A 13054-nucleotide genomic window follows, 5' to 3' on the forward strand; every position below is an offset into this window, starting at 1 on the left:
ACCCAATCTCGTGGCTTGGAACTCTAAATGTAGATATACCTACATATAATTATTTGATTTAGTTACATATTGTTTGAAAATGTTTATGTAAATACGCCATACGATTCAATAAATTAACCGTTGGGCTCATGCAATTATAATTATTAATTTAAAGTAAATATCGATGATATCATTTATTACCGACTTTTAGAATTGTCGAATTCGGATTAAAATCATTAATATTGGTGTTACGTTTTTTGTGATCAGTGCTGTACTGAAAACTATTACTTAACTTACCTGTATGAATGTTTGCCGTATTCAAAATAATTATGTTCACATTAACCACTAAACCGAATATTATAGAACAAACAATAATGTACTTAAGCCTTTGCCTATTTTAAAACACAAACGCAATAGCTACGTAATCGTACCATTTAGTTCTTTCTTTCGCTTAAACTGTTTTTTGAAGTGAAAACTTCTTTAGCGGCGCTGGGCACTTTTTGAGGTGGGGAAAAAATGATAAACTCGAGACAGCGTAAGGCGATCACGTGACCGTAAGGTTTAGACGGCCACTCATTTAGATGGCATTTAAATCAATAAAGAAAATCTCAATGACATAATTCAATAAAGCTACATCTTGATGAAATCGCTAATAAAAGTGAACTCTAGTACTGGTGAATAAAACTCAAAATATCATGACCAAATATATCTAGATGCGAGGTCTGCAAGGTAACTTTACAATTCCTATTCGAATTTTAAACAATAGGCATGATGACACATGTTGAATTTTATAACAAAATCAAGTAAAATAGATAGTAAACGAGCAATTTATCACAATAATGTGGATATTAAAATAAAATATTGAAAAATTACAAAAATACCTGAAAGTTTCAAAATTTAAGTTTTTTTTAATAGAAAGGAGGATGGGTCAATTATACATAGTGCTGCAAGACATTTTGGACTAGTCATTGAGTTTTCACTTCTGTCGGCACTCCCGGAGTGCAACCCGTTGTTTTTTTTTTATTTGGAGTGGCTTATCTGCACTCGCAACCGGGATTATCTAAATATAAAGGATGTTTTTTTATAGGTGTACAAATTCAAAATGAAATAAAACACGTAAAAATAAATTTTATTATAATGGGTATTGGTTTTATTTAAAAGATATACGAGGGGTATTCAAAATATTCTCGGTATGAGAATGAAAACAAACAAGTACGAAAAGTTTGATATTTTTATTTTTCAATATACTCCCCCCCTATGTTCATACACTTAAAAGATCGATCAATTATTTTTATTAATCCTGCATAAAAATATTTTTTATCTTTGGTGTAAAAATGCTCCTCCACTGCCGCCTTCAATGCTTCATCATCGGAAAATTTATTTCCACGCAGATCCTTTTTAAGATTGGGGAACAAAAAGAAGTCGCTGGGGGCTAAGTTCGGACTATACGGTGGGTGAGTAACAGTTTCAAACCCACATTCAACAATAGCTGCCTTGGCAATATGAGCAGTATGGACGGGGGCGTTGTCATGCAGAAGCATAACACCTTTGGTTAACTTTCCTCGCCTCTTTTCTTTGATTGCATCCTTTAATTGACGTAGAATGTTAGCGTAGTACTGTCCTGTGATATTTACACCTTTTTCTTTATAATCGATCTGTAATACTCCTTCACAATCCCAAAATATCGTGGCCATGACCTTGCCAGCTGAAGGGATGACCTTGAACTTCTTGGGATGAGCTGAACCCTTAATGTGCCACTGCATGGACTCTTGTTTACTCTCTGGGTCATAATGATGAACCCAGGTTTCATCTCCAGTAACTATTCTTTGCAGCACCTCATCAGGATTTTCACCGCACAGGTCAATAAAATCGGAACAACAAGCTACACGCATGCCTTTTTGAAGCCGAGTCAGCATTCGCGGAACCCATCTTGCACTTACTTTTGACATATTAAGATGGTCATGGATAATATCATGTATGGTACCAATAGAGAGATTGGTTACTTGTGCTATAGATTTTACCTTCACTCGACCATCTTCCAATATAAGTTTTTCCACTTTATCAATATTTTCTTGTGAAGTAGCTACTACAGGCCGGCCAGGTTCATGTTTGTTCAGCAATTGCAGAAAAACAAAAGAACATCTCGCTTCGAATTATACTTTTTTTTAATGTCAATGAATAAACCTTAGCGGCCAGTAACGAAAGAAATTTTAGAAGAGGTTGTAAGATATCAATACTGAGAATATTTTGAACGCCCCTCGTACTTATGCCATTAGTTCTTAAAAATGATTTCGGGCATATGGGCGCCCCGGCTGGCTCGAATGAAGCGTAATCGGGAAGTCCAATTTTCGACCACTTTTTCGAGCAACTGGGGCCGTATGTTGGCAATAACGCGGCGAATGTTGGCTTCCAAGTGGTCCAACGTTATCTGCGTAGACCTGTGATTTCACATATCCCCAAAGAATACTTAATCCATAGGTGTGAGATCACACGATCGTGGAGGCCAGTTCACAGGTCCATTACGGGAAATTATGCGCTCATCGAATGTTTCCCGCAATAAATTGATGGTGATTTTGATTTTCAAAATAAATTTGCACAATTTGCAATCGTTGTTCTGGAGTAAGTCTATTCATTGTGAAAATGGCAAAACGTACTGACCACAAATATCCCGCCAACTGTTAAATTGACAATCACTAGAAACAGTTATGCCAATTTAAAAACCAAACCTCTAAAAAAAACACCCGTTATTATTTATTTTAATAATTAACTACGAGTATTATGTTCATCATAAACTGAGGGCATAAGTTGATATAATGATAACATACAAAATGCGGCAAAGAGATACAAATACATAAATAATAATAAAATGGTTCGTTATAAGTAGGTACCTAAGCAAGCAAGTGTACCCAACACGTAAAGAGCGGAGTTTTATCGAGGTTTAGCAATGCACCCGTTGGCCGTTGGTTTGGCAAGCGCGTGAACCTGATGGGACTGACAATGAACGTTTATCACATTACTATGCTTTGACAATATCAGGTTCTGGACTTAAGATTATTTAGGTTTTGAATATGGTGCCTAATCATGGGCGGAATTGACTATAGCTTTACCGTTTTAATCAATATTTGATTATTAATTGTTGACTTATTTCCAAAACTATTGAATATGTAGATATGTTTACGGTTTCTATGCGTTTACAACTTAAATTAACAATAAACTGCTTTGAATTTTCATTTTGATTGACAACAACATTACAGTAAAGAGGCATATTAATTAAACCACCGCCTCGAAAACGCGCGCTCAAAATGTATCCCACATATCTATTTTAGTCCTATTTTGTTTACCGTAGTCAAATTTAAACTTCTCAATTTTCAAGTCTAAATGTATTACAAAACGAGGCATCGTGGTAACTGACTACGATTATGCAAGAAAATCCTGCGAATATTCACCAGACGCGACAATCTGCCATCAGTTTCCTGTAATTTGTACTGAAATTACTGGTTAAGTGAATTCAAGTCAATATTATAGGTTATTGGCCTTATTTGCGTGTTGTAAGTTAAGACCAAAGAATACAATTTTAATGCATTGAGATTTAGAAAAATGGAGTTAAATCCTGATTTTTGAAAATTAAATATTATGTGAGACATATCTCCCATGTAGGTACTTACCTAGAGTCAGACCAAGATAAGTTGGCAGCGATTTTGATAGCCCAGACGGTGCATGTGTTATTTTAAACGTCAAAGTTCTACGAAATTATAACGTTTATTTAACACTTGCACCGTCTGTTCTATCAAAATCGCTGCCAACTTATTTTGGTCTAACTCTATCGGCTCCATTCAAGTATGTGGGTTAAAATGTATGCGAATGAATCTATGATGTATATTTTTCTGAGATTTTTTGTTCTTTTGGTACTTTAACTCATTATAGTCATTAATTCATTACATTAAGTATACTGTATGTAGGTATATCTAATACTTTCAATATTGGGCTTATTTTTTGAAGTGAAAACTTTTTTAGCGGCGCTGGGCGCTTTTTGAGGTGAGGAAAAATTTATAAACTCGAGACAGAGTAAGGCGATCACGTGACCGTAAGGGGCGTAAGGCGATCACGTGTGACCGTAAGCCCGCATTTAAGTCAATAAAGAAAAACTCAATGTTAGGTATTTGACATTTATGTTGCGGACTCCTTTTCAAGACTCTTTACCTATGTTCAAATAATTTGACGTTGTCGTGGCAGTGTGTAAATAAACATGTCAATGAAAAAGTGTGATCTTATTTGAGAATGATAATGATATATAATAAATAAATAGAATACCTCTGCTAAACGTATGTATCGTGTTACCGGGCGTCGGTAACATAGTGAGGTGAGTTTTCACTTCTATCGGCACTTCCGGAGTGCAACCGTTGTTGCTTGTTTTAATTCAATCAATGACATTACTGACAAACGTAGCTTGAAGATGAAATAAGTTAACCTTTTAACCAAGGCTGACAGTTTAAAAATATGACAATTGAATGTGAGTCTACTCATTGAAAATATAGCATAAGTTTGATCTATCTCCCTTAGCCTGGTAAAGGGTTAAAGGTCGTTAGGTATTGTGGAAATTAAATTATCAATGAAAATTTGGAGCCAATTTATGTATGTATCAGTTTTGTGCAATAATCGACTTTATAAACGTAGTGTAAGGTTTCATTTTCTTTGTACAAGTACAGCCTAATGTTATTGTTTTGCCTTATTGCAAGAAACATTTAATTATTACCTCTAAATACATATTAATATAGAAAGTGTACATATCTCAATTTTAATTACTCATGTTAAACAATAAGTAAGGGTTTACTTTAAAAACAATGTGGAAACTGCCATATAAACTGTCTTAAGAAATAGAAATACGCATTTTTCTTTAAGACCACTTAACTTGGAGGATATAACCAAACGGAGACGCCTTGTCTGTAATTTTCTGTACAAAACAATCTGCCGATTTTTTCGGGGGAGGGGCACATCAAATGTCAACGTAACGTAAAAATAGCCATGTCAGATAAACGTCAGTCCATACATTGTGGATGACCATTGGCCTCCTATTTTCGACAGAGGGGAACGCCTGTTAATGGCTACTCCGTTTGGTTATATCCTCTAAGCCACTTAAGGTAGCATACCTTAAAAGAGGCATATTATGTATGTAATAGATTACAAAGATTGAATTTCGTTTGCTTTGTCGACCGCTCGCTTCTGGTCCTTTTATAATTACGATGTAAGACCAAAACAGTGTAAATTGATTATTTATGTATTAGGAGAATGAAAACAAAGATGTGGTTTTAGGCCCTTTGGAAGCGAATGTCCTCTATGCGGTAGCTCTAGCTAATAGTGAAGTCGTGAAGAAATAAATAGTTTTCGATAATTTCACTTCGTTTCTAAATAAAATAATTTCACCTTGCTTTTCCTAATCCTGAAAGACAACAAGTCTTGTGAAAACCATTCCCCAGGCCAGACGAAAGAAAACCTTTGCTAAATAACGTCGGTCCCGGTTCCCGAACCACTAGGTGCGACAGCTCCATGAAGGTAAAACAAACAACACGATGCAGGACTTGCAGGCCAATTCGAACCCATATTAGAATGATATTGAAATCATATCAGTTAGCTGCCATTCGCGAGGGCGTCTCGCTCACACATACTTGTGCGGGCGGTCTGCGCGATATCAGAATAAAATCTATCAATCATAATCTTAGAAAATTTCCACTATAGGTAGTCCATTGGCTGTAGGACACTACGCGTCAAAAGTATCTAAACCATTCTACCAAAAAGATATTATATATTATAGTACGTATGTCTCTCTATGTAGAACAATTTGAATGTAACAGATACTGTTAAACACAAACTATGTATAGAATTGTACTTTTTTTATTATACTTTTGGTGCGTTGTTTGATCCGCTACTATTGATACTGACTGTACTATTTAGATGACAGAGATATTGTGATACTGTGAAACAAGTTCACTAAAACCCTAAAACTGTATATTATGTGGTGACATCTAGCGAAACTCCCTTATACCATTTATCATCATATTCACCACGCTGACGACTACCCAAACTACCCTTACAGAGTAACAACCTTGCGTATAACGCCATCTATTGCTCACTGGCTGCACTAGCTGTAACGGTAGTTTTCTACCACATACATTCACTACTCAAGTAGACTAATCAGTTCAACTTGCGTTCGAAAGAGGGAGTTACAAGGCTTTTTATATGAAGTTTCTGATCAAAGTGCAATATAGTTAAAAATAAATTATTATTATTTTATGCTTTTTATTATAGGTAGAAGACATAGGCAACAGTCATTTAGGGTTCCTCATGTGCAAATTATATTTGGAATAAATTTCTTGTTGTTATAGCGGTAATAGAAATGTACACATGTGCATAACTATGATCTATAAAACACACTGAATAAGATGTGGAATACTCTCTGACTGATACACATAACATAAGTAGGTATCTGTGGTCAATTATCATTAAAATTGACTTCAAACACCTTGACCCATTATCAATTTACTTTTGATGTTCATTGAAACCTAAATTCTAAGAATGAAATTAAACATTCAAATAAAAACCCTCAGATACTCGTACATCTTCATCAACCTTGAACTGTCTTCATTACGTGCAAAACATCTGTAACTTTCATCATAAAATTTAATGATTAATTGACTGGATACTCTAACCACGCTGTAAACAATTTTCATTAAGCACCTACTTATTATTATTATTATTTTTACTTATTATTTTTGATTTTAGAAAACTTTCAACCACCACCACCATTTGAATTGTAAAAGTTATTAAATATCGTACGAATGAAAATCATATCGTCTTCGGTCCTCCTTACTTTTCTGGGTTTCAAGTTGAACCGTTTGTCGTAGTAGAAAGTGTATTTTTTATTTCTTTTAAATTTTTTGACTGACCATAAACTACGCACTTCGCGATCTATTTTTTAACCGGCAACGTCGACTTTGCCGTCCATTTTTGAGAAAAGGTAATTTATTTATTTATTAGTTAGGGCGAGCGAAGCGAGTTCGCGAGCCCTATCACTATTCGACAAACTATGCATTCTTGTGGTACACTTTACGGAAAAACTACTGCACTGTTAGGTTTGAGATTTAACATAGTAATTTAAATTCATGTCTAGATGTGTTATCAAACATAAAAATATCATTTTATAAGCCTAAAAAAATAAAATAAAGTAATAACACTTTGTATTACAACTAGCGCCATCTGTTGGCAAAATAATGAATTAACATTGGTGCTAATGTTAATTATTTATTTCTCTAACAGATGGCGTTAGTAGTAAATAAATAAATATTAAACATTCTCATACAAATTGACTAAGCCCCACAGTAAGCTCAAGAAGGCTTGTGTTGTGGGTACTCAGACAACGATACCTATGTGGTGTTTTCAATTTCAATAATGTCGATGGCGCTTACGCCATTAACATCGATGAAATACAAAAGTGGGTTAAAATCGCTTCGCTTGGTTTGATTCCCAATTTAGCAATTAAGTTTCTGTGAATACCTACTAGAACAATCAATCTTGCTGTATATTCACTGCAGAGGTCAATTTACTCGTATGTTTTGTGACACTGATGAACTGATCAGTCATGTTGTATTAGCAAACTTAAATCGGGTATTTTCAGTTCGAGAAACAGTTTTGGCGCCATTCATTTATTACGTAAGACGATTTTGGGGTGGAGGGGGATCGAACAATATCTTATTTTTTCTTATAAGGGGGTGGGAGGGGGTTTTTATAGTTCTTACGTAAGATCACAAAGATGCGATTTTTTTTAATTTCTATGAAGTTATAACGTTTTCAAATAATAATAATACTTCCACACTATGCTATCAAACACGGTGCAGAGTTAGCGTAAATGAGCTCAAGTACCTTTGTACAGGTACAAATAAACATTCATAAAAATATATTTTTGTAAAATAAACACTAAATCAAACCAAACGTGTACCTACTCATTTTTTGGTCAGGGGTGAGAGGGGGAGATGGTCATCCTATTCTTATTATTTCTTACATAGGGGAGGGAGGGGGTAAAAACTGGCAAAAATTGTCTTACGTAATTAATGAATGGCGCCTTTAGTGTTACTATTGCTTGGAACTGCTAAAATTATAAATAAAGATAAGCATATTAATACAAAGTTAGTCGTTAAGTCGTTAGTTAAGTCGTGTATCGTATCGGCCCTAAGTCACTGAACATAGTTATAGTTCAGTGACTTAGGGCCGATACACGACTGCAACTTGTATGGAAACTGCACGCCGACTGCACGCCAATTGCAACGTCGGCGTGCAGTTCAACAAAATGACCCAGAACCATGGCAGTTCCTAATGGAACTCAGGTTTGGTGCAACAAAGGCACATTATATTTTAGTCATCCGACTCATCTTGATGAGCACTTAGGAGAGTAGTACCCAAGATAGAGCTGATGCTGAAACCTGACAGTACCTAGTGGAGCTCGGGTTTGGTGCAACATATATAGACACACGCTGTTTTGGATATCCGACTCGTCATGTGATCACTGGGTATACCAGTACCCAAGATAGCTGATGCTGAATCCTGACAGTACCTAGTGGAGCTCGGGTTTTATACAACATAGGCACACGCTGTTTTGGTCATGCAACTTGTTGATGAGTACTCTTAAGAAAGTAGTACAGAAGATAGAGCTAATGCTGAACCTTGGCTACAGCCACTAGGTACACCTAGTGGAACTCAGGTTTGATGCAACATAGACACACGCTGTTTTGGACATCCGACTCGTCATGATGAGTACTTGGGATAGCAGTACCCAAGATAGAGCTGATGCTGAACCCTGGCTGTACCTAGTGGAATTCAGGTTTGGTGCAACATAGGCACACGCTGTTTTGGTCATCTGACACGTCTTAATGAACACTTAATAGAAGAGCAGTACCCAAGATAGAGCTGATGCTGAACCCTGGCTGTACCTAGTGGAACTGTGTTTATGTGCGGAGCAGCGTGATTACCGCCAGTAGGTGTCCAGACGGGATAGTTTTTCGGTCAATTTTGTGGTGTGGACGCAAAAATAAATTCAAGGACATTGGCTGGCTGACCCAACATTATGTAGGAAAGCCAGTTGGCTTCTTTACAAAAAGTAAGTACTGGGCGACCGTGTAGGATGTAATAAGCGCTTATGAAATTGTATAATTACGTGTGGATGATTTTGTCGTCTGGACACATTTTTAATGGACAAAGTAAAAGCTGTAACAGACAGGCGTACCGGACAGCAACCGGGGCCCGGTTAGTATATTTCTTTCTTGTTCTCACTTATAGCTGCGTCCTTAACGGACTTATTACGTAGGTACCCACTCGATCGAACATGAAACAAGCCTTGGATTGGATCAAATTCGCGGTCCGGTACGTTTAGGTAACTCCGCGAGCCCTTACAAAGCTCTGCTTTTTGCTAGTATTAGGTATACATAGTTATTTATTACACAAAAGTTACAACTTTTTGTTAAGGACAAAGCTCCACAAAACTACATTTGTTTGACTGTGGAGTCACTAGTCCCTATTCTATGCTTAATTAAATTTATATTATAAGTAATATGCTTACATTGGGAGTATAATAGGTACTTACTTAAGTAGGTATGTCATGAATACTCTATAGGGCAACACATTCCCCTATAGAGTATTCAAGAGATACCTTGTAAGACTGTTTTTTAATCTACTTTTTTTTGGACTCTTTTACTATGTCCGCGGGCAAAGTATTCAGTAAATAGGGTAACCGTTTCTGTGTCCTATCGCCCTAATAATTTTACACCCTATAGGTACTTCATATTTGCCCGCCGTTAGTGCTCTGGTGTTATGACTATGTTTGACTAGATCCCTGTGTTCCTAGCTGCCATGACTGTTTATAGCTATGTTAGCTATAAACAGTCATTTAAGTTTTAATCCCACTGGTAAAATTTTACATAATTTAAATAATTGTCTGTAGTCAGTTTTGCAACTGTATATTATCTTTTTATTAACTAGTAGTTTTAGAAAACGGATTCACGGTACGGGAAACGGTAACAATTCTAATTTATCTATGTTAGTTTTAAACGTGAGGCCATAGCAGTCAAGACCGTAACTAATAATAGACTCTACTAAAAAAGTACATAGTATAAATACATTCCTTATAACATAACATCTTATTGTGCTCTATAAAGGGTTAAGTATTTTTGTCGTAATGGAAAGTGAAAATTCCATAGAAAGGGACATGCTGTTACTGTTAGGACCAACCAACTCGAACAAAGCCAATACCTATAAATATAGAAATTCCAAAAACTTGGCTACATACATACAGTCGCCATCAGATATATCAGAGCGGCCAAGGTGCTCACTAATATCTGAACATGTTTCTATTGTCAAGACGTTAATAGTGTGCCTGTTTAGATTTTTTTGAGCACCTCGACCGCTCCGGTATATCTGATGGTGACTGTAATTGTACAGTAATGTATTGACATTTAAGTAGCATAGGTATCCATGAATTATGTCCTATTCAAAATAGAAGTTTGAGCAGAGACAGCTGGACACCTTCGTTCTCGCGGAGCGATCGCTGCGATTACCGCCGTCCCGGATTAGCTTCAATTTTAAATTGTTGATTACTTTCCCGCCCCGACCCCGCGCCACCCCGGACCGAGAATCTTCGCAAATGACATGCTGTTAAATTTTTAAAAAATTGGTTTGAGGAAGTTTTAGGATGGTTAGCAAAAAATAGGAAGTAGGTACCTACCTAAGTACCAAAGGAAATATGAAGTTTGTCTCAGATGGTGTCATGTTTTTGTTTTAAATCTAAATAGAAGGAGAGTAAGATTAGTACATACCCTGGCATATATGAGTGCATGGTGCAAAATGTTAACGAGGGTCACACATAATTTTAATGGAGAATTAATTATATCACTCAACTTGCGAGGACAAAATACATTTTTTAAGCCAAAATTAATCTTAATTACGAAAAAAAAAACAAATACCTATTGATCTGCCATTATTATTAACGAAACTTAATTACATTTCAACTATAATCACAATTTTATAAACGTTCATCTAAAAATACCAATATATATACCAAACAGCTATAAAATAGTGCAAAGGTACATTTTATAACAATTTAATACATAGAATTAAATAGATAAAGTAAATGTTAATTAAGAACTTGATTTAGCAATAATTTGCTAAATTCGCATGACTTAATGAAATAAAATCTATTAATGACTTTCTGAGCAAGTATAATGCTTGGACAACGTTATATGAAAATATTTTGCGACCAATTTTTTTTATTTAAATTCTGCGATCGAACAAGCATTATCTATTTTATCAGTTTTTACAAGTTCCATGTGATTTTTTATAGAGATTTTTTTATAATGGTTTTTAGACTTAATTAGATTACTCTGAAATGCAGAGGTATTCTTTTTTCGAAATAATAATGTCTAAACCAAGTGGAAGACATTGTTTTGCCATCAGTACCTCATTTATCCAGTTTATGCGAAGACATTAGGAAGGAATATGACGCTCTCGAAAAGATACCAATTTAAATGTTATATCGCGTCTTCAAATTGAGGAAAACTCCACCTTTATTCAAATCGTGATCAAATAAAATAAAAAATAGATCCATGCTTAATCTTGAAAAATATAGAAAAATACCGATTAATGATAAATGCATGATTATCAGGACCCTGTCGGACTGATAGGTGGCTAATTTTTCTATACATAATACACATACAAAATTTAAAAGGAGTAAAAATAATGGCTGTCCGATTGATAAGTTATTACACTTATGGTAAACGCCCCTATAATGGATGTGGCACCAATAATGAAACTCAAGTCACAAATCCTGTAAAACAAGTACCTATTTAACTTAATCATTACTACATATGTTAGAAACTCTGCAACGTGTTTTAAATTTGGTTTCAAAATTCTAGCCAGGATTTTCTAGGAGTAGTACGAGTTCATACATTTGTCTATATATATATTTATACTATAAACTAGGAACATATACTAGAATAGTACCTATACTTAGTTATTTGCAAGCCTTGCTTAATTAACTACTTGTGACAAAAAGTAAATCCGCCCTAACGATAACAAGTGTAAGAAAACTTGAAGGGCTAATTTGGGGAATAAACACAAGGGACAGAAATCACGCTCCCATACCTTCATCAAGCGACCCTTACCGATTAGTGGTCGGTGGAAGGGGTAGCGTCGTATACATTACGGGGTTTCATTTTACTAGTCAGCTCTAAAATCGGAAGATTTTAAAACCGGTTTTGATAGCTACTAATGTGATTATCTCGATATTCTGGAAGCTCGCGCACCGTCAATCTTATCATTAGACATCTCGCTCGTACTTGGTGGTCCATGTGAGATGCACTGCCAGTCGTATCGTAACAATATGAAAACTTTAACAAATTATAAAAAAAAGAATCAATTGACCTAACCATGGCATGTCAATACATGCAATATCGAATAAATTACTGTAAGCATACCACTGCATAGCATGTTCTTAATGTCGTCCACCCAATAAGCTAACGAACATTCGACAAAAAATCAATAAGATCCACTCTTTTGTTTTATGAATGTCCCATCGGAATGTTTCCAAAATTGTTAAAATTTCCACATGGAAACTTCTCATAATTTTGTATGAAGATAGATTTTTTTCATTGAAGTACCAAAGAAGTTTCCTTTAAGTACGAGGGGCGTTCAAAATATTCTCGGTATTGATATCTTACAACCTCTTCTAAAATTTCTTTCGTTACTGGCCGCTAAGGTTTATTCATTGCCATTAAAAAAAAGTATAATTCGAACCGAGATGTTCTTTTGTTTTTCTGCAATTGCTGAACAAACATGAACATCATGTGGGAATTGACAATGTTAACTAAATTAGAACATCGATGCGTGATAAAATTCTTGACAAAATAGGGTAAAAATCAAAAAACCATAAAAGAAGAAATGGATTGTGTTTACCGCGAGTCTGCTCCTTCTTTATCTACCATTCAAAAGTGGTCAAGCGAGTTTAAACGTGGAAGGGAGAGTGTTGAAGACGACCCTA

Source organism: Cydia amplana, chromosome 1 (assembly GCF_948474715.1).
Source record: "Cydia amplana chromosome 1, ilCydAmpl1.1, whole genome shotgun sequence".
Classification (NCBI taxonomy): Eukaryota; Metazoa; Arthropoda; class Insecta; order Lepidoptera; family Tortricidae; genus Cydia; species Cydia amplana.